Here is a 19,188-nt window from a genome sequence, read left to right as displayed (position 1 = left end):
ATATACGCTTTTTTTTTTTTTGCCGCAATCACACACTTTTTATATGGGGTTTTACGTGCCAAAACCACTATCAGATTATGAGGTGCGTCGTAGTGGGGGACTCCGGAAATTCGGACCACCTGGGGTTCTTTAACGTGCACTTAAATAAAAATGGCTGTGGCTTAGCTAAGGTTAAGCCCAGGATGCGAAGCATACTAGCCTTTATTTTAGTTGTTGAACCACTGTTTAGCCTGGTGAACTGCTGTTGCTTGGCTATATTTGGTTCGGCTAGACGAAGAAACAACTCATGCAGGCGAGCGCACGAGCTGAGACCCGGCTATGTAGCTACGCGGCCGCAAGCGAGCGCACGAGTTGAGTCTCCGCTTTTGCAGCTGTTATGACGTCATATGGTAGCTACGCGGCCGCGCGTGGCGCAGCCAGGAAGTGCGTGGTTGTGCGGCTAGTATACATCGCATAATAGAAGCAACTTAATAACAAACATAGCAAACTTAAAAGAGAATAGACCCACATATGAGACGCGCAGCAATGAACAATGGCTCATACCCTCAATGGTAGCTACGCAGCCGTGCGCGGCGCAGCAAGGAAGAGCGTGGTTGTGCGGCTAGTATGCTTCGCATAAAAACGGGTGCTCCCGCATTTCGCCCCCATCGAAATGGCCGTCTAGGATTCGATCTCGCGACCTCGTGCTTGGCAGCCCAACACCATAGCCAATAAGCAACCGCGACGGGTAATCACGAACGTTGTACGATAAATTTTCCCCCATGTTGATGCGAATACAATAGGCGCTGGTAAAAGCCACGATTACGCGCAGCGACTCAGTGATGTTTCGCGTCGCATTGAAATAGACCAGGCGAAAATCGAAGGTGCAGTGAAGAGCCAAGGAAGGGCAGCCGGGACTTCGCACATTCCACTGAATTCCAGTATTCTGATGCCTTGCCAAGAGCAGCTAGGCGAGCCGGCCTCGCTTTACATAGACGTGGCCACAATATAATTACATCAGCAGAAAGAACACAGAGTTTTCTGCACGATGATCGCTCGCTATCAAAGCGCGTCAACCACGCGTCAACCGCGCCTCGTTCGCTGTTCGAGAGCCGTAGGAGTCCAGTACGGACCATTGCTGGGGGCGGTTCATTCATAGGGGTATCACGCAGTATTTTTCTGGCTCATTAACGCAGAAAAACATTGCAAAGCAACTAGACGAGCAGCGCCATTTGGCAATCGTGCATGGATAATCAGTAAAGCAGGCAGCGAGACTGCGTCTCCAAAGAAAGGGTCATGAAGTTTGTTCCGAATGCGTGTTTGGCATGTTTCCGTAATCCGATGAACCGTAATCTGTTTTCAGACTCGCAGGTGCGTGCATCAGCCAAGGAAGTAATGAAATATTTTCAAAACGAGACCAGCAGGAACAACGGAGAGACTCATGCGTAAAACTGGAAAAGAAGGCGCTAAGCTAGCAGCGACAAAAAAAAAATTTGCGGCAAAAGAGCTGAGTTGCGGAAGGTGCGAAGGCACGAAGGATCTCTTTTTTTCGCTCTCACTCGATATCGCTTATGAAGATACCCTGAAAGGAGAGTGAAAGCAGAGTGGAAGAGAGAAACGGCTAGAGGCTAAGTGAGGCGAAGGCGGAGACGACAAGATTCCAAGGCAAAACGGTGCCTCCTCACGGGAGCCTGCTTCGCGAAAACGCTAATGAGTGTCACTCTACCGCTTCGCTAATGGACCTCTCTCCGGCTAAGGAGGTCGGCCCCATAATTTAGCCACCTTCCGTCGCGCAAAAGCTGGGCCGTGCCAGTCTCGGCCACCTGAAACCCACAGCGATCCCTCCTTGCGCCCGTCTGTCCGTCGCGCAAAGGCGACACTTAGAGTAGACTACAAATACAAATACAAAGATTGATTGATTGATTGATTGATTGATTGATTGATTGATTGATTGATTGATTGATTGATTGATTGATTGATTGATTGATTGATTGATTGATTGATTGATTGATTGATTGATTGATTGAAGTTAACTGATCCAACGCAACGCACGGGTTAAGAAATGCAGAAGTTGTCGGCCCTCCAGAATAATTTTGACCACCTGATGTTCTTCGACGTGTATATATAGCACCGGTGAAAGAACGTTATCGCATTTCGCGCCACCGAAGGTAATCAGCCAGCGGCCACACATTTATTAGCAGAACGCCATATACACTGATCTGCCGTAGCTGGATTCGAATAAAGACCTAAATCAGCTTTATAAAGATAGACCGCAGAGCCCACAGTTTAAAGATATTACTGGGCCTCTGAACAAGGGTCATGCCAAAGTGCGCTTTAATGGCACTAAATTTTTCTTGATGACAGCGGCATTGTTGGGCGTCATCACCGCAAGAAAAAGAAAACGTTTCGTCTTTAGTTGGAATGCAGCTGCATATACGTGATATTATAGTGGTCCCTATTGTTGCTTGAACGTTTCTCATATCATTATTTCGTGCGATAATCTCGGTGTTCCTATTTTTGCTCTTGACAGTCTCCTTGTAATGTCGTGGTGTTGCTTTGACTTATGTGATAGCGTCGTAGTGCATACATTAACTGTTATTCTGCTTTTTCTCCGACAAAACTGTGTGAAAACGCACACAACACTATATATGTGACCGTACAGCTTGCTCGAGAGCCAATGACTAGCTGGCGCCGTATTTGTGCGGCAAGACTCCTTCTCATATGTCTATAAGATTTCTCCTCAACGAATATTTCGAATTTGGAATAATCGAATACCTGAAGTCTAAGGTTGGAGGAAAGCCGGCCTAGTTGGAGATTATCGCGCCAAAGTTGCTTAAAGCTACGGGCACCAACCACATAAGAACGCTAGAAGATTATAAAACAAAAGACGCTAGGAATCCTGCACAAGAGCACTGTTCATATTCTGATCCAAGGCAAGCTATTTCTTTTTCTTTCAAACTTGCAGTGTTTAATGCGGTCGATGTCCACGCTTTTACTCAACTTTGCCATAATCGAATACGTCAGTTCCTAGTTGAGGTATTCCATTCAAAAATAGCAGTTTTCGATTTTGTATTCGAATACGTCTAGAAGTGACGGTTACGCATTAACAGGATAGGCTCACCTTGAACCTGTACACTCTGCCACGAAACCGAGAAGCTTATAAAATCGAGCGTTCTTGGGTGTATTCTTTCGGGGAATATGCTGACTCAAATAACCTCATATTTTCGATTACGGGACAAATTACCGTCTCACTGCCAAGTGGCGCCCGCTGTGGTACTTCAGGCAGCCAAGCAAAGGAACAGCCGGAGAGGAGATCATAGCGAACCGCCATAAAGGCGAGACCCACTACTAGCTCGGAAGTGGTCGTCTGATTTTCCCAGAAGTCAAGGCTAGTTAGTTCGGGGAAACTAAGTAAAACTGCAGGTAGAGCAAGCGTCCGTTCCGGCGTGATCCAGGACCCCGCGAAAGATGGGTTGACTGCGTCCACTCTGCCGAAACCTGAGCGCCGTAATGAGCGCGCATGTAGCAGTTGATCTCCGCAAGCAGGTCGAAGCGAATGCAGTTACAACAGCGGAGGAGGGTCGATGTGAGATGAACGGCCAAGAGGTGGTCACAGCGTCTCTCGACCCGAAACGCATTCCCATAACCATATCTTTACCGCGCCGTGTTCCCTCCCCCTCCCCCCCCTCCCCCCTCACACTCTGTCGTTCAGTCGCAGTGATATTAACGGTGAGTGCCGCCATGGGAAGACAGCATCGAAGGCCGCGGGGCTGACAACGAGGGCGACAAATTATTATGGTCAGGTCGTGAAGTGACCCGATAAGTTCCCTAGCATATGCGAGACATAGAATACGAAGCACAGAAAAAAAAAGCAAAGGGGTCGCAATGTTCCTATAGCAGAATGCGAAGGCTTCATCCATTGGACGCTGGTCGAATGGTAATGCAGCCGGTATGGAAGAGATGACGGCTCGCCACCTGGACATCTCTGGAATCACTCTGAATGAGTCTTCGTTTCTTCCTTGAGTCTTCCTTAATGGGAAAAAAAAAGAATTCCTTGGGAGGAGGCAGGCGAGTCACAATTTCCAGCGCATATAATGCCATCTAGATTACAAGTTCTGTACTGAACAACTGCTGCTGACCAGGCAAAGAAATGTAATGTTTTACCATTACTTTTATTTTATTTTTCGTCCGCTCCCTGTCTTCTACACACGATATATATATATATATATATATATATATATATATATATATATATATATATATATATATATATATATATATATATATATATATATATATATATATATATATATATCTGAACCTTCCTTCACCACACCCCGTATCTTCTGTACAGGACGTAATTCGACCGCTGATGCCTCGGCAGAAGTCACTCGGTCCTGCGACTTCGTTCTGTTGGGGCTGACAATCGTCGCGGCCCACGTGATGCCGTGCCCAAATGCAAGAGACGGCCGGATGTGTGTGGAAAAGCAGGCCACGTTAAGGAAACAAGCTGCATGCCTACAAAAAAATAACAACAAAAATACAGATTCTGAGCTTGTCGCACAACGTTGTTCTTCTAGGCCCAACCGACGCTTCGACGGAAATGATCTCAGCAGTTCGCCGTGCCCTTCGTTTGCGCTGCCGTGCCCGCATCTGGCGAGTAGCAGAAGTCGGAACAGAGCGGGGCAAATTTTCCTGTCTGCAGCATTGGCGGACCCGGAGGTCAGAACGCCAAGCCGTGTCCAAGCTTCCCCCTCTTCTTCCTTTCTTATCAGCATATTCTTTGAAAGGCAAGGGCCTGAATTACTTATTGGTCCTGGGGGAAGAGGGGGGGTTGACCCTTGGCAACACCACAGGGACAGAAAAATAACTACAGCGTTTGAAAGGGCTCGACGATTGGTTAAGCAGATCGCGCTCATCGTTCATTTTGTGACTGGAACGTAAGATTAAATTATATGTTGTTGTTTTTTTTTCTGCGCGGGGCAGCTACACGAGCTACGCATCGGGATATCAGATGAAAAGTCAAGGTTTATTCTAACATCGCGGCTCCCTTTAATATCACGCACACGGCCCAGAAAATTAAGATAAATTTGTCCCCTTGCAAGGGCACAAAACGAAACGCCTATCAGTGTCGTTCGAGCAGACATCAATATCCAGCATTGCTTACGTCAACATTCGTTCGGTTTTATTACTGGTCCTGGTTGGTCGTGTGAAAGGATACGCTGCAATGGCATTGTTTGGCGCAGTCATTGACTCGGGACTGCTGACTCTTTCTCATTTACACTTCTTTCTTTTGCTCTGGATTTTTGCCGGTATGTTGATGTCTTGCCAGGTTAAGCTGAGCAACAAGATCGCCCACTGCATCATTTCGCTCAGCATCATCACGAGACAGCGCGAACTTCTGGAGACACGAGCCTGGCAGACAGACGTCGAGGCGCCCTCGTTCTACCAACGTATATCATTGTGACGGTACTCAGCGGAAAAACAATGACGTGGTCGACAAGCCACAGCATCGAGTTGGAGCGACTCTTTCCATACTTGTTTTAGTCAGACAGGTTTGGCGCGCGAGTATACAAAACTTTACCTGGAAGAGATACATTCGACACCGGCGTAGACCTGGAACAACTACAGTTGAAACTCGATTTACCGAAATGATAACCACGCTCGAATTATTTCGTTCAATCGGGAAGTTCGTAAAATTGAGAAAGCAATTTCTCAGTCCTTCGAAATATAAACTTGTAACGTAGGGACACGCAAACGCTACCGCGGCATTGTAATTGCCGCTAATCCATACATCTGTCGCATAAAACATGAAATAGCGAAAGCAACTACTGCCGTCCCTACCCAGGCGTTGTTGAGTCAGCTGTACTGTGCAGCCTCGTCAAAATAAAGCTGGGAATCTGCACATGGCACCTAGATGTTCTAACGCGATAGATTTAGAGCACACGCTCGAAGAACCCGCCTGTGTCGAAATCAGAAAGAAATCACCACTTTTTTGCTTATTTATTTCAGGAATATATTAGTTAAATCGAGTTCAGCCAAGTTTGTTTCATTAATTCGGGTTTATGATAACATTGAAGCCTATGGGTAGCTGCCGGGAAATGTAAATTTCTCCGTTAGATCGGGAACTTCATAAAATCTGATTTCATTAGTTTTAACTGCACTCTACATTGGGGAAGGGGAAAAGGGGCATGAAAGAATTGAGAAAGCAAAGAAAACGAAGCAAATCATGAATTATGCATAACTATCTGTGTGTGCGCTGTAATACAGTCTCTGTAAAGGGGCCACATAGTCATAAACAATGTGAATGTCCCAACGAAGGATCGTGTGTGTAATTTCCCTCTCTGTCTTGTTTTTTTTTTTGCAATCTAAGAGTTATGACCAGAGAAATAAAACGCCGCACAATAAAACATAATTAGTCGCACGATCCGCTGTCTTGTAGGAAACGCAGCAGCACCTTCACAGTGGCTCACGTTGATTTTCGTACAGGACAGCGCCCAAGGAGTTTACTTTCTGTGAGCTTTGTGAACTGCGCTTCGAAGGTGTTGTTGAAGTAAACACCCTCTCGGCCAGACGAGTAGGTAATCTCATCCCGAGCTTTCAAACCTTAACAATTTTGTTGGGCCTCGGAAAGCGTGGGACCGCACGCGTGTTGTGCAAGTACAGGCGCCCAAATCTTTAACTGGCGTGCGCGAGCGGGGACTTTTCCGGGCGTCAGCGCCGTGTGACGGGGCGAGGCTGGAAACAGTCTGAAGCTAAGCGCATGCAGACAAAGCCCGCTAAGCTGGGCCAATCGTCTGCTAGGCTGTTTCCCGCCTCGCCCCGTCATACGGCGCTGACGCCCGGAAAAGTCCCCGCTCGCGCACGCCAGTTAAAGATTTGGGCGCCTGTACGTCCGCGGAAAACTTTAAACTCCCAGCTGCCGAATTTCAGTGTCAAACCCACTAGAATTGAACATCTTTTTCAAATGTCGTGTCTCAAAAAGCGGTGCAAATGACTGCCCTTTACTTATATACGCACTACTTCGTTCGAGTACCTGCTCTAAAAGCACACGCACGTGTCTGTCTTGCACGAAGGTGTAACAGTAGAGCAGGGCATGAGACGGAATGCTGCACAAGACAGAAAGACTGATCCCGTTTCCGCTTTCCAGACGCTTCTCTTCTCCACCAGAAATGTGGCTCATGCCCACTGCGGAGGCAAGGAGAATAAGTGAATCGAATATTCGAAGTTACGACCAGAAATAAACTTTCAGAGTGGATATTGCATAGTGTCGAAGTGTTAAAGTAAGAAAACCAGTTATAATAAGTAATCATTGCAGATATAGCTCAAGCGCGCAAGTCACTGAAATACGACGTACCACGTGCTCGTTCGACGACTCCCATCCCAGGCAGCATCAATCACTCACCTGCAACGAGACAAAACATGTGACATCGAAATTAGTGCGACGAACAAAGTAAATATACACGACATAAAAAAAATATTCACCAAGCGCTTCAAAAAAACAATCAAATAAACGAACAACGAGCTCTCGCGAATTTGTGTACGTTAGTGAAGCATCTACAGACACGGCCTCTGCCAGGGACAAAGTGGCATCCCGTAGGCCACTCCTCCATCATGCACCATATGTGTTGAGCCCACCCCCTCGCCATTCCGGGTGTACAGGGCATTCCTTGCAACTAACCCGTCCAGTACTACAACCTTCTCTGCATCCTTCTTTTGCCGACCATCAACCGACTGGAACGGCCTGCCCCGCCACATAGCCGAAACCACCTGTTCATCGACGTTTGCTGATAAGCTTAATACTAATATTCTTCATTGCACTCATGTGGCCACTAAATAGAACAAACAACATTTGTAAACCCCACCTTTTATGCAATACCCCCATTGAGGGGTGTTTAAGGAAATAAAAGTGAAGGGAAGGGAAGGAGACCCGTCGATAGGCTCCTATTTCTATTACAAAATTCTGTGGAAGAACGGCAGTGAAGCCCCACAGGACAACAGGGAACCTGTTATTTCAAGCTAGATTTTTCGCGATAGAACTTATCACGACAGGGGTGCAAGAAAGCCAAAAATAACGTAAAGAAATCAAATATATTCCAGAGCCACACGGCATTTTTTAATACCACCGTTAACTGGTGGGGGTTGAGGTAAAATTATGATGATATGAAAGAAACGCAAGGTAAATGGCGATACCCTTCAGACAGCTCGCTGAAAGGCGGCTCTCTCCATTTAACTTACCAAGATAACCTTATATTCGTCTTTAAATGCCTACCATTTCTGAAGAAAATAAAAGCACCATCAAGAGAACCCATGCAGCATCAATCGCCACCACATGACACAATATCTTGCAGCTTTGTTCATTGGGCACTATAAATATGCAGCATTCTAGCTACAGATAACATATATTAAGTTAGATTAACTCAAAAGACGGCCGCTTGGTGGAAAGGTGAGCTTCGTAAAAGGGCAGTGAGAACGCAGGACGCATTATGGCTACTTGAGAAGAAGAGCCTCTCGTTCTATGGGGCCCTGTCAATGTTATCAGCCAATAACATAGCTTGAACAAACTGCAGCGTAGAATGGCAATTCAATCTCGGGTTATAATCCCAAAACTTTTCCGATTGCAAGGAGCAAAATAATTCGACAGGACAGACAGATGACCTTCAGTCTACCGTGACTAGGCATCGATTGCGTCCTTGAAGTTTTATGATTCAAAAAAAACATAGCACATGCGAAAGTTCAAGTGCAGATACGCGGCAAATGGGTGAATCTCATTGCCGGTATAGGTATAAACGTCCCTGGGGCATAAGCGCCAAAAAACATAGCTGCAAAAACATTTGAAAGTATTGTGTTGGCGTGACTATGCTAGAGCTGTAATTAAAGTGCGAATGTCTGCCACGTGTTGTTTGGACAAGGGAGTGAACCACAACAGTTCGCGCTGAGCGATGTCGCAAATGGAAAACGAAGAGCAAGAAAACATTATTCCGTAACGACTGCCCCACTTGGGGCTCGCAACAATCTCCTTTATAGAAAAAGATGAAGGCTATTGTGCCCTGCGGCCACCTGTAGCAATATATAAAGCTATAAATATATAGCATTGCGATTATAAAACAACAATAAAATACAAACATGGTACGAGGAATTGTAGCATATTTATTTCCACCAAGTTGCAATATAATGCGCATGTGTAGAAGACATTCTGCTAGCCAGATCGTCGACGAAGAAGAAGAAGAAGAAGATCGGCGGTGCGCCGAAAGGGTCGATTTCTGTGACGGAAGGTTGCGTCGACGACAACCTGCGGGAGACGGGCCTGGTACGGCGAAGGACAACCGAGCTGAAGGAACAAGTGGACGTGCCCCGACAACAGCTGTCAAAGGTGCGCGCACCGCAAAGAAGACGTCGACATCGAGATGCATTGCCGAGCCATCCGGTGTTCCTGGAGGGATCGAGGGTACCGCTCCGGGAGCAGCGGCGACGGACCGGTGCCCTGGTGCCCGCAGCCCAGGTTCGCCAATCAGCCAGCGGACGGCCATGACACTCCCACGTACTTCGAGGTCGCCGCGGGCGTCACCTTGAACGCGGCGACCGGCGCTGGAGCAACGCATCACGAAGGCACGTCGACGGGCACGAACGCGGGCGGCTCGAGGGGCAGGAAACGTTGCAGCTGCGGCAGTTCGGCGCCGTGCAACTTCAGTCACCGTGCTCCCGACACGAATGACGGTGCAAGCTCCTCAAAGACACTCGCGCCTCGGATCACGGAGACCGCGCCACCGGAAGGCCCTTCCTTCGTGCTCCCGCCGATGGTGCCCTCGCCCTGGGGGTGGTACGGCGGCGAGCAGGACTGCGAACTGGTGTCGCTCCATCACTCCTGCGACGCCGACTGTTCCATGAGCGACGTCGATAAGGCGGGCGGCGACCGCTGGATAAGCCGGCTGGCTCGACTCCCGGCTACGTGTACGATATTGAATAGATTTGTATGGAAATAAATAGCATCATACTTATGCTAGGTGAGTTGTGTTTTTATTACGCACGCATGCATGACCCACACACGCACACACAAAAAAAGTGTGTAATCGCTTTCCCGAGCGCATACTTTACGAGCCATAGCTGGTGAATAGTTTCATCCGATGACGTTTCTTCGGTGTACAGGCCATATTGATTTATCTGCTCGTCCTTCTTCGTGTAAGTGTGCAGACACGTTACGACAGTGAAAACGAATGAAGCGACTGCGATAGTCGCGGGCAATTCCGTGGCGCAACAGAACGATCACGCACGGTCGTAGAGAATGAGCGAAACTACAGCGTGCGCTAATGAAATAAAACAAAAATAACAGGAAAACAGACTAGTCGATAATGTCGCTCTATAGTTCTCTGTGACGCCATATCCCGTATGAGGATGAATACTGTATTGCGTACATAGTCTCGTCTTTCATTAATCGTCCAAGACAGGGCGCTCTCTTGACAAGTGATCATTAGCAAACGTCTAGCAATAACTAAGCCCAAGAGTAATTATACCTGGCGTAGGTAATGCAGCCGCCGTCTCCAAACATGCAGATGTGGCCTCCTCATACCGTCTAACTCCACGCAGTGCAGTAGCGGCTAAGGCTCGTGTCACCCAATCAGAAGCGAGAGCCGGCAGCGTGTTCCAGCAAAAGAAGGAGGACTATTGTGCGCTACTAACGCTTCCGCGACGTTTGCGATCAGACGGCGCTGCACGGACGCCGATCAGTGGCGCAAACTGGAAGAGCCCTTCTTTTTGGCCACTATTCGTGTTGCGCATAGCTTTCGCTACACTCCCCAGAATGGGATATCGAAGGGGAAAGGAAAGGCTCGACTTCGAGACGGTCGATCGCGCTTTCATCCCGAGCTCCCCAGCCCTTTCATGCGAAAAGTGCAATATACCTCGTATCGGCACAAAAATGCGTAATTTGCAAAGTTATTACATTTCATCGTTATGATGTTGTAAATGTAGATGATTGGTAGGTTATAAGCGATCAGGAAGAACTTAAACCTAAAGAAATAAAATAAAAAGGGAATACCCGTAAACATATGTAGGGCTCCTTTGAAAATGCATGGGGAAGCTTACAGTAGGGAAGGGTTAACACAAAATTGGAGGTGGGTCAACTTGAAATTTGGGCTTCGGTCAACTTGAAGTTTGGAAATAGGCAAATTGAAATTCGGGTACGGGCCAACTTGAAATTTGGGCGTGGGACAACGTAAATTTGGGGACGGGTCAACTTGAAATTTGGGGGTGGGCCAACTTGGAATGTGTGGTGGACCAACTTAAATTGGGTGCTGGGCCAAACTTAAATTAGGGGCTGGGCCAGCCAACTTAACATTTAAGGGTGGGCCAACTTGAAATTTGAACGTAGGCCAAGTTAAATTTGGGAGCAGGTCAACTTGAAACTTGAACGTGGCCCTGAAATTTGGGGCTGGGCCAAGTTGAAACCTGCAGATGGGCCAACTGAAATTTGGGCGTGGGCCAACTTGAAATTTCGGGGTGGGTCGACGAACCTCCCCCAAGCGCAGCGCAGTGTAATCGAAAAATTTTAAAAAGGCCTGCGGAAGTGCTACGTAATAGAACCGACGTTGTCACCACAACGTTTGCAATCAGCCTTCTCAATCAAACTTCATGGCACGCAGGATTCTTCATCCTCATACTTCTGCTTTCTACTTCTCTTTATTCGAAACTATTTCTCTTGAGTCACGTCTTGCAGAGCAGCTGGCCAAGCCAACCGAAACACGCCGTCCCGCGTCTTGTTCACCGGCACGATACACGTGTATGCAGCGGTGGCATAGGGTACATGCGGTCAGTCGATGTTTAAAAATAGACAAAAAAAAGTAGAGGGGCGCCCGCCACCGCGCCCTACCTTATCTCAGTGAGTCGGATGTTCTCTGCTGCAGTAACCTATAGAGCTGACCTGAACTAATCGACAGTGGGAAAGCCGAATAAAAGGTGTGGTTGGAGAACAAAGCCTTGTGAGCGCACGAGCCGCATTGTGCTCAAGCGAGTACAAAATAAAACAGGGAGGAAGAAAGACAGTTTAACGTAAGGACACGACGTTGCCTAAGTGTCTGCACACGCGGGATAGACTCAAAGAGCTGCCGCGACCGCCGGCAAATCGATGGCAATCGATGGCTTGTACGGGTATCGACCCTGTCTTTATTGATCCAACTCTACTTTGCTTTCTACAAAAGAACCTGGTTCGTTCTTTCTTCTCTTCCATGTTTCGAGTTTGTGGCCGCTCCTTCCTTTCGAGCTCGTAGAAATCCGTTGTTAGCAGTGACGTGGCTACCTCAAAGGCGGGAAGCAGCAATGTGACCTATATGCATAAAAAAAGCAACGGGAAACCAGATGCTATGGGTAATAAAAGTGCCGTGCACACTTTTTCCCTTCCGTGTTTAGCTTAGTTCATGCATTGATCGCGTTAGACTTAATATATTGCCTTCTCTACTACGGAAGCCCGTTTCATCCATACTCGTCGCATTTTAATCGCTTTTCGTACACAAGCGGCTACGAAGTGACAGCCAAGGAGCCTTCGTTTCTGTTATAGTTATGTATGCACACAGATTACCGGACGACAAATTTCATAACACAATGTGCATATAACGTGCACAGCCTGCTTAGCGTGCAATTCGTAGATTCCTCTCTCTCTCTCTCTCTCTCTCTCTCCCTCTCATCTTTCGCGTCAAATGTTTTGTTGTGCAGTAAAGCATTCTTCACTCTTTCTCCCCTTACTACCCGTTTCTTCGGCAAGTATTGATTTTTTCAGAAGTATAGCGGACCTCACGTTCATAAATAATACACCTAGGTAGCAGAAGAAAACATGCTGCGGACGTCCGTCAATCAATTGTTTTTCGTCGCGAGCGCTCCATTAGAGTCTCCGTTTCATAAGGGACACCGCCCGCAAGTGCGGTCGATTTCATCTCTCCGGCAAGTGGGGCTTGTTTATTTCCAGAAAAGAATTAAACACCGGCAGGTGCCGCGTCATACACAATGTTGAGTCATGATAGCATGCTGGAATACATACGCTAGGACTAGAAACGCGTGCGTCTAAAAGAGACAGAAAGAGAGAGAGAGAGAGAGAGAGAGATCACACGCGAAGCGGTCGTTAAAAACGTCAGGGGACCCGGCAATAGGCCAGGATACGTGTGATGCACGCTACTGTCGCATTCATGTAAATGTGGCTCATGAATACTGCGCGCACGACGTTATATATGAGCCACACATTATGCGCAAATCGGCGGCTATTGACCGGCTCACTAAAAATAACCGCACGAGCTTCACGAGACGGAACACGAAACGTTCTCGCTTTTCGCTAATATGGCGACCAGAATTACGAGCAGCTGCATCGGGAGATTTTCGACACACTATACACAAGCTGCTTGCGCAGTAACATGCGGCTACGCATACCGGATGCGGCAACTATTGTCAATAAAGAAAGTAACAAGTGTAATGCGCGCCTTTTTTACGATTTACCCTCTCAAGCAGGGGCATCCTCGGTCTAGAGGTAAATACACAAAAAAAGCCTAATGAGAACAGTGCCTATTGCTAAAGAACTCGCGTTACCATGACATAACACGCATCTCCAAACGTACGCAAGAGGTACACTGTGAAAGGAAGCATGCAAGCCATATCTACTCAACTCTGGTTGCGTTATTCATATATTCGAGCCATTATACTCCATTCCTTAGCAGAAATGAAGCTCACAATGCTTAGCTTCGAGATATGGAGGTTGTAGCTAAAGCTTTAATAGAAACAAAAATGAATACGGGATACCGACTACATTACCGAAAATAAAATTTTCGAAATACATACTGGGCGTTCAGGGCCCGCTCCAAAACCACAGTCCTCTTGAAATTCTAGCGCCATGGACTTGTCGATCAATTTCAGAGAAAGTGCGCGATCACTTTCCAAAGTTGAGCACACATAAGGAGCTTCAAAACATAAAATCTTTACCACTTTTCCATTGAAGCACATGGTGCGGTCTAAAGGATTGCATTCAAAGTCCCAGAACGCCGCCAAGCCTGCGTGCTACGGATCCATACAGGGCGAGTCCTCCGAAAACAAAGAGTTCCATAGAAGGCCGATGCGTGCCAGCCATTTCGATTCCGTACACAGCGTCGACAAACAATTGCAAAAGAAGGCGGACGATGCAGGCTCGTGGGCCACGAACCCCCCTCTCTCTCTCTCTCTCTCTCTCTCTCTCTCTCTCTCTCTCTCTCTCTCTCTCTCTCTGACGGTCAACGGGCCGCAGCGAGAAACGGGCATAAAGTCGGGGACGTACACCGCGGCACTAAGCGACACTTGCAAAAGCGTGCTGCGTATGCACCGTGCGCCCTTGCACGTGATATACGGTCACGGCCCGCCGGACAGAGAAGGGCAGAGGGTGTGTGCGCCACGGTCCCACGAGAAAGGGAACAACGTCACTTCACAATAGAGGTGCGACGTCCGCGTTTCAATCAGGTACGTATAACCAACAGCGAAGCTAGTGTCCTGCATGCTGTCTCAGTTTCTTTTTTCAATTTTTTTTAAAGCAAAGCCTTCCTCGCAAACCCTTTCGAGCTTTCCTGACAGTGGCTGCTACTGCTGACTTACTGAATAGTTCTCACACTGGACAGCAATGGAATATAACGAATCGGCTTGTATAGTATGTAGGCTCATCTGAACAGCTCGTACGGGGGAAGAGCCCAGAAATGTGATGGCGAGAGGCACAAAGAAGACGCGCACAATGCTGTCCTACTTCAGTTTGCACTTCCCACATTTTATTTTTGTTGCTTGTTTTTTTATTTTTTATTTTTTTTTTGTTCTTCCTGCACAGTGCTGTGTGTGCTTTCCTTTTGCCTCTCTTCGTCAAATTTCTGCGATCTTCCCCTGTACGATGGAGAACCAAGAAGCCCCACTGTAAACCCTGTGCAATTCCTACACTTACGTAGTTCGCCGGCTCAGTTAACTACGCAGTCAAGCAGTGAAAAAACAAACGCCGCCTAACTATGCTCACTGCGACAAATATAGATTTTCAGGCGGATGAATTTTTTATTAAAGCAAGCCATTATACATTTTCTTCTCTGGAGTTCCGCGGTCCTGCTCTGGCGGTATCTCGCCCAGTAATGAGCCGATTTTCGAGAAACTGCGCCGATCCCGCAAACAGTGTTATCTGCGGTCGCATGGGTCCCGCGGAGTGCGTAGCGGAGACCTATGCGTGTCAATCAGGCACGGAATCACTATGCCGCAAGAAGAAAGAAAGAAAGAAAGAAAGAAAGAAAGCGGTGAAGAGTACGAAAAGCTTTTATAGCGTTTAATTACACATTACACGAACGTCTTTCTTTGCCTAGATTCCAACGTGCGCGTTGAATCTGTAGAATGTTGAATATTGTGGCAGGAGTGGCGAACCTCGAAAGTGTCGACAATGCTTGAAGCTAGCCGATTAGGTGTAGATTGATAATTCTTGCACTAGCGCAAGGAACCAAGGACGGGGACACAAAGATTAGGCGAGTAAAGCGAAATTAACAACTGGCTTTTATTTAAAATGCATACTAGGAAGAAATCAAACACTATAGAATAAAAGAAGTCTTAAACGTGATCCCGCGTGACGGCCTTCAATTGCCGCTCATTCTATCCCCGTCAAGCAAACGCAAGTTGCGCTGACGCATTTCACTTCAGGTCGGAAAAGCACAGAGCAAGCATCAATCGCCACCACATGACATAAATTATAACTTTCAACTTTATTCATTGGACACTATAAATATGCAGCATTCTAGCCACAGATAAGATATATCAAGTTAGATGAACTCAAAAGCCGGCCGACTGGGAGAGGGCTAAGTTAAGGAGAGAGGGGAGTGAGAGCGCAGGCTGCATTATGGTGACTTGAAAAGAATAGTGTTTCGTTCGATAGGACCCTGTTAATGTTATTAGCCGATAGTGTTGTTTGCACAGACTGCAATGCAGAATGGCAATTCAAACTCGGGTTCTACTCCCAAAACTTTTCTGAATGCAAGCAGAAATTAATTCCATAAAACAGACACGTGACCTTCAATCTACCGTGACTAACCATCGATTGCGCCCTTGACGTTTTATGGTTAAAGAAGAAACAAACACATTGCAGAAACGAAAGTTCAAGGGCAGACACGTGGCAAATGAGCGAATCCCCTTAGTAGAACCGCACAGAAATTGTTATGTATAAATGTCACCGTGGCATTCTCACCAAAATACATTGTTTCATAAACATTTGAGGGCATCGTGTTGGCGCGAAGGTGCTAGAGCTGTAATTAAAGTGCTAATATCTTCCACGTGTTCTGTGGACAAGAAACTGTGATCTAAACCATTACACGGGACAAAAGGATAGAAAGAAAACATTATTACGTAAGGACTCCCCCTTCCCCCCTTCCCCGCATGGCGCTCGCGACAATAGCCGCGTTTACATGAATGCGACAGTGTCGCATCGCATCGCATTTCTAGAGCATCACATTCATGTAAACAGCAGTAATGCGCTAGGAAGGCGCATCGCATTAATGCGCCAGGCGAGGGTAGATTTACGGGCGCGAGTCGACTCTCGCGGAGCATGTAAACGCAGGATCGTCGCATTAGGAATGATGGGAAGGAATTAGCCACCAACATGGCGGCGGTTCCGGCTGCCCGCTTCGAATTGAATTTGGCGTTGCTTTTATAAAATGCACTTCGTTCGCGGCAAATGATTGTGTAAACGGCTTTCGCTTAGTCTCAGGCCGCTTCGACGACAGAGTATTATAGATACCCTTGTGGTGTTTTCGAGATTGCTTCTCGTTTCAAACGAGTCCAAGCCTAACGAAAGTAACATTCGAGATGTCAGCGCTACCTATCGCTAGAGTCGGAAAATAGCCGCGACGATGGCATATGGCCTCTGAGATCCGAAGATCGCGCTGGCCAACTAAAGTTGCAAAAAACGTGCGCGGCTTCGCGCCCGCTACACTATAGCGTATAGCGTACGCCATAAGTTGCGTACGCTAAACTAAAACTGTCTATTTCTCGGCACTCAACCACCAACGTGCACTCGGCCTACTACCGGAAACCAGTCACATCGGAAGTTGGTTGCACTTCCCTTGTACGACACCATGTGGCGCTACGTTCTCGCGAGAGTTAAGGCACTACATGTAAACGGCGTCGCATCGCCTTTCCCAAATGCGCTCGGAAATGCGATGCGCCACTTTCGCATTCATGTACACGGGGCTAATGTCATTTATAGAAAAAAATGAAGACTATTCTGCCTTGCGGTCACCTGAAGCCAGATACAAAATTGTTAAAATACAAAATTCCAATTATAAAAGATCAAGAAAATGCAAATGTTTAATGAGGAATTATAGCATGTTTATTTCCCCTGGCTTCCAATATACTACGCAGCCGAATCGTCGACGAAGAAGAAGAAGACCGGCGTGCGCCGAACAGGTCGATTTCTGGGGGTAAGCGCCAAACTCATCCAGGACATCATCATCATCATCATCGATTTCTGTGACGGAAGCGTTGCGTCGACGACAACCTGCGGGAGACGGGACTGGTACGGCGAAGGACAACCGAGCTGAAGGAACAAGTGGACGTGCCCCGAGAACAGCCTACAAAGGTGCGCGCAGCGCAAGGAAGACGTCGACATCGACATGCATTGCCGAGCCATCCGGTGTTCCTGGAGGGATCGAGGGTACCGCTCCGGGAGCAGCGCAGACGGGACGGTGCCCTGGTGCCCGGCGCCGAGGCACGCCAGTCAGCCAGCGGACGGCCATGACACTCCCACGCACTTCGAGGTCGCCGCTGGTGTCACCTCGAACGCGGCGACCGGCGCTGGAGCAACGCATCACGAAGGCGCGTCGACTGGCACGAACGCGGGCGGCTCGAGGGGCAGGAAACGTTGCAGCTGCGGCAGTTCGGCGCCGTGCAACTTATGTCACCGTGATCCCGACACGATAGACGGCGCAAGCTCCTCAAGGACACTCGCGCCCCGGATCACGGAGACCGTGCCACCGGAAGGCCCTTCCTTCGCGCTCCCGCCGATGGTGGCCTCGCCCGAGGGCTGGTACGGCGGCGAGAACGGGGAGGTGAGGTACGCCCGCTCCCTCACCGGCTGGACGATGCGCGACGCCCAGAGGCACTGCGAACTGGAGTCGCGCCATAGGCGCCATCATTCCGGCGACGCCGACTGTTCCATGGGCGACGTCGATTAGGCGGGTTGTGGCCGTTGCAGAAGCCGGCTGGCAAGACGCCCGACACGTGTACGATTATCGAATAGCGTTTTTATGAAAGTAAACAGCATCGTACTTATATGTCAGGTAAATTGTGTTTTCATGCATGCATGCATGGCCAGCATGTGGCTGCGAAGTAATCGTCGCGAGCCTGCCACAGTGTGAAGAGATACGTCACGTCATTTGTTTGTTAAAGATACGTACCGCTATACACGTACCAGAAATGCGTACCGAAAACGTTAAGAATAATTTCTGAGAAACAACCTAAATTCTTTTATATGCGGCTATGCTTGAGCCATGTCTCTGCTTAGCGGCGTCACCGAGCTTAACTCTGCAGTGCGTTTGTGTAGTTGACGGCTCGGATCGGATCGGAAAACATTTATTGGGCTCTAGAAAAGAGATCTTCGCGGCTTCATACGGCCTCTTCCATCTTCTGATGGATTCTTCTGTCTGCAATCACAGGGTTGGCGCCCTAGTCCAAGGCTCCACTGAGTATGGCCGACCCGCGAGCTCGCTCTACTAGGCGCTTTTGGCCGTTCAAGCTTACGCTGGAAAGCATACTCTCCCACTGTTCCGCACTCGGGTTTTTAATTTTATGGATAGTTGGGGACTCAATATTTTGACAGGCCCATGATATGTGGTACAGATCTGGTTTCTCTCCGCACCATGCGCACTTAGCCTCATATTGTGTAGGGAAAATTTTATTCAGAAGATTTAGATTCGGGAAAGTACCCGTCTGCAGTTCTCGCCATGCAACAGCATCCTCTCTGCTTAGATCCTTATCCGGGGGTGGGTACTTCAGTCTGACCCCTTTATAATAATTTAGGATATCTGAGTAGCCCATGGGTACTGACTCGGGTTCCTCAAGGCTGGATGTGTCGGACGCCCGGTTGGTACGCCCTCGAGCTATCTTATCCGCTTCTTGTTTCCCTGATAGGCCAGTGTGCCCTGGTACCCAGATTATGGTATGCTGAACTTTGTTTCCCGGGTCGCATGAGCAGAGTAT

The 19,188-nt window shown here is 48.0% G+C and overlaps 2 long non-coding RNA genes across 2 annotated transcripts in view; one reads left to right on the top strand and one right to left on the bottom strand.

Annotated features, from left to right (window-relative positions):
• Positions 1 to 19,188, top strand: part of LOC135920952 (uncharacterized) — a 552,461-nt gene that overhangs the window by 405,494 nt on the left and 127,779 nt on the right. The window lies entirely within an intron of this gene.
• The window catches only part of LOC135921926 (uncharacterized), a 124,787-nt gene that overhangs the window by 78,169 nt on the left and 27,430 nt on the right, over positions 1 to 19,188 (bottom strand). The window contains exon 2 of the long non-coding RNA XR_010570677.2: positions 7,337 to 7,384. This is a non-coding gene — a long non-coding RNA (uncharacterized lncRNA). The remainder of the gene's footprint in view (positions 1 to 7,336; positions 7,385 to 19,188) is intronic.

This window comes from Dermacentor albipictus, chromosome 8, assembly GCF_038994185.2.
Source record: "Dermacentor albipictus isolate Rhodes 1998 colony chromosome 8, USDA_Dalb.pri_finalv2, whole genome shotgun sequence".
Lineage (NCBI taxonomy): Eukaryota > Metazoa > Arthropoda > Arachnida > Ixodida > Ixodidae > Dermacentor > Dermacentor albipictus.
This window is presented reverse-complemented; position numbering and strand designations above follow the sequence as displayed.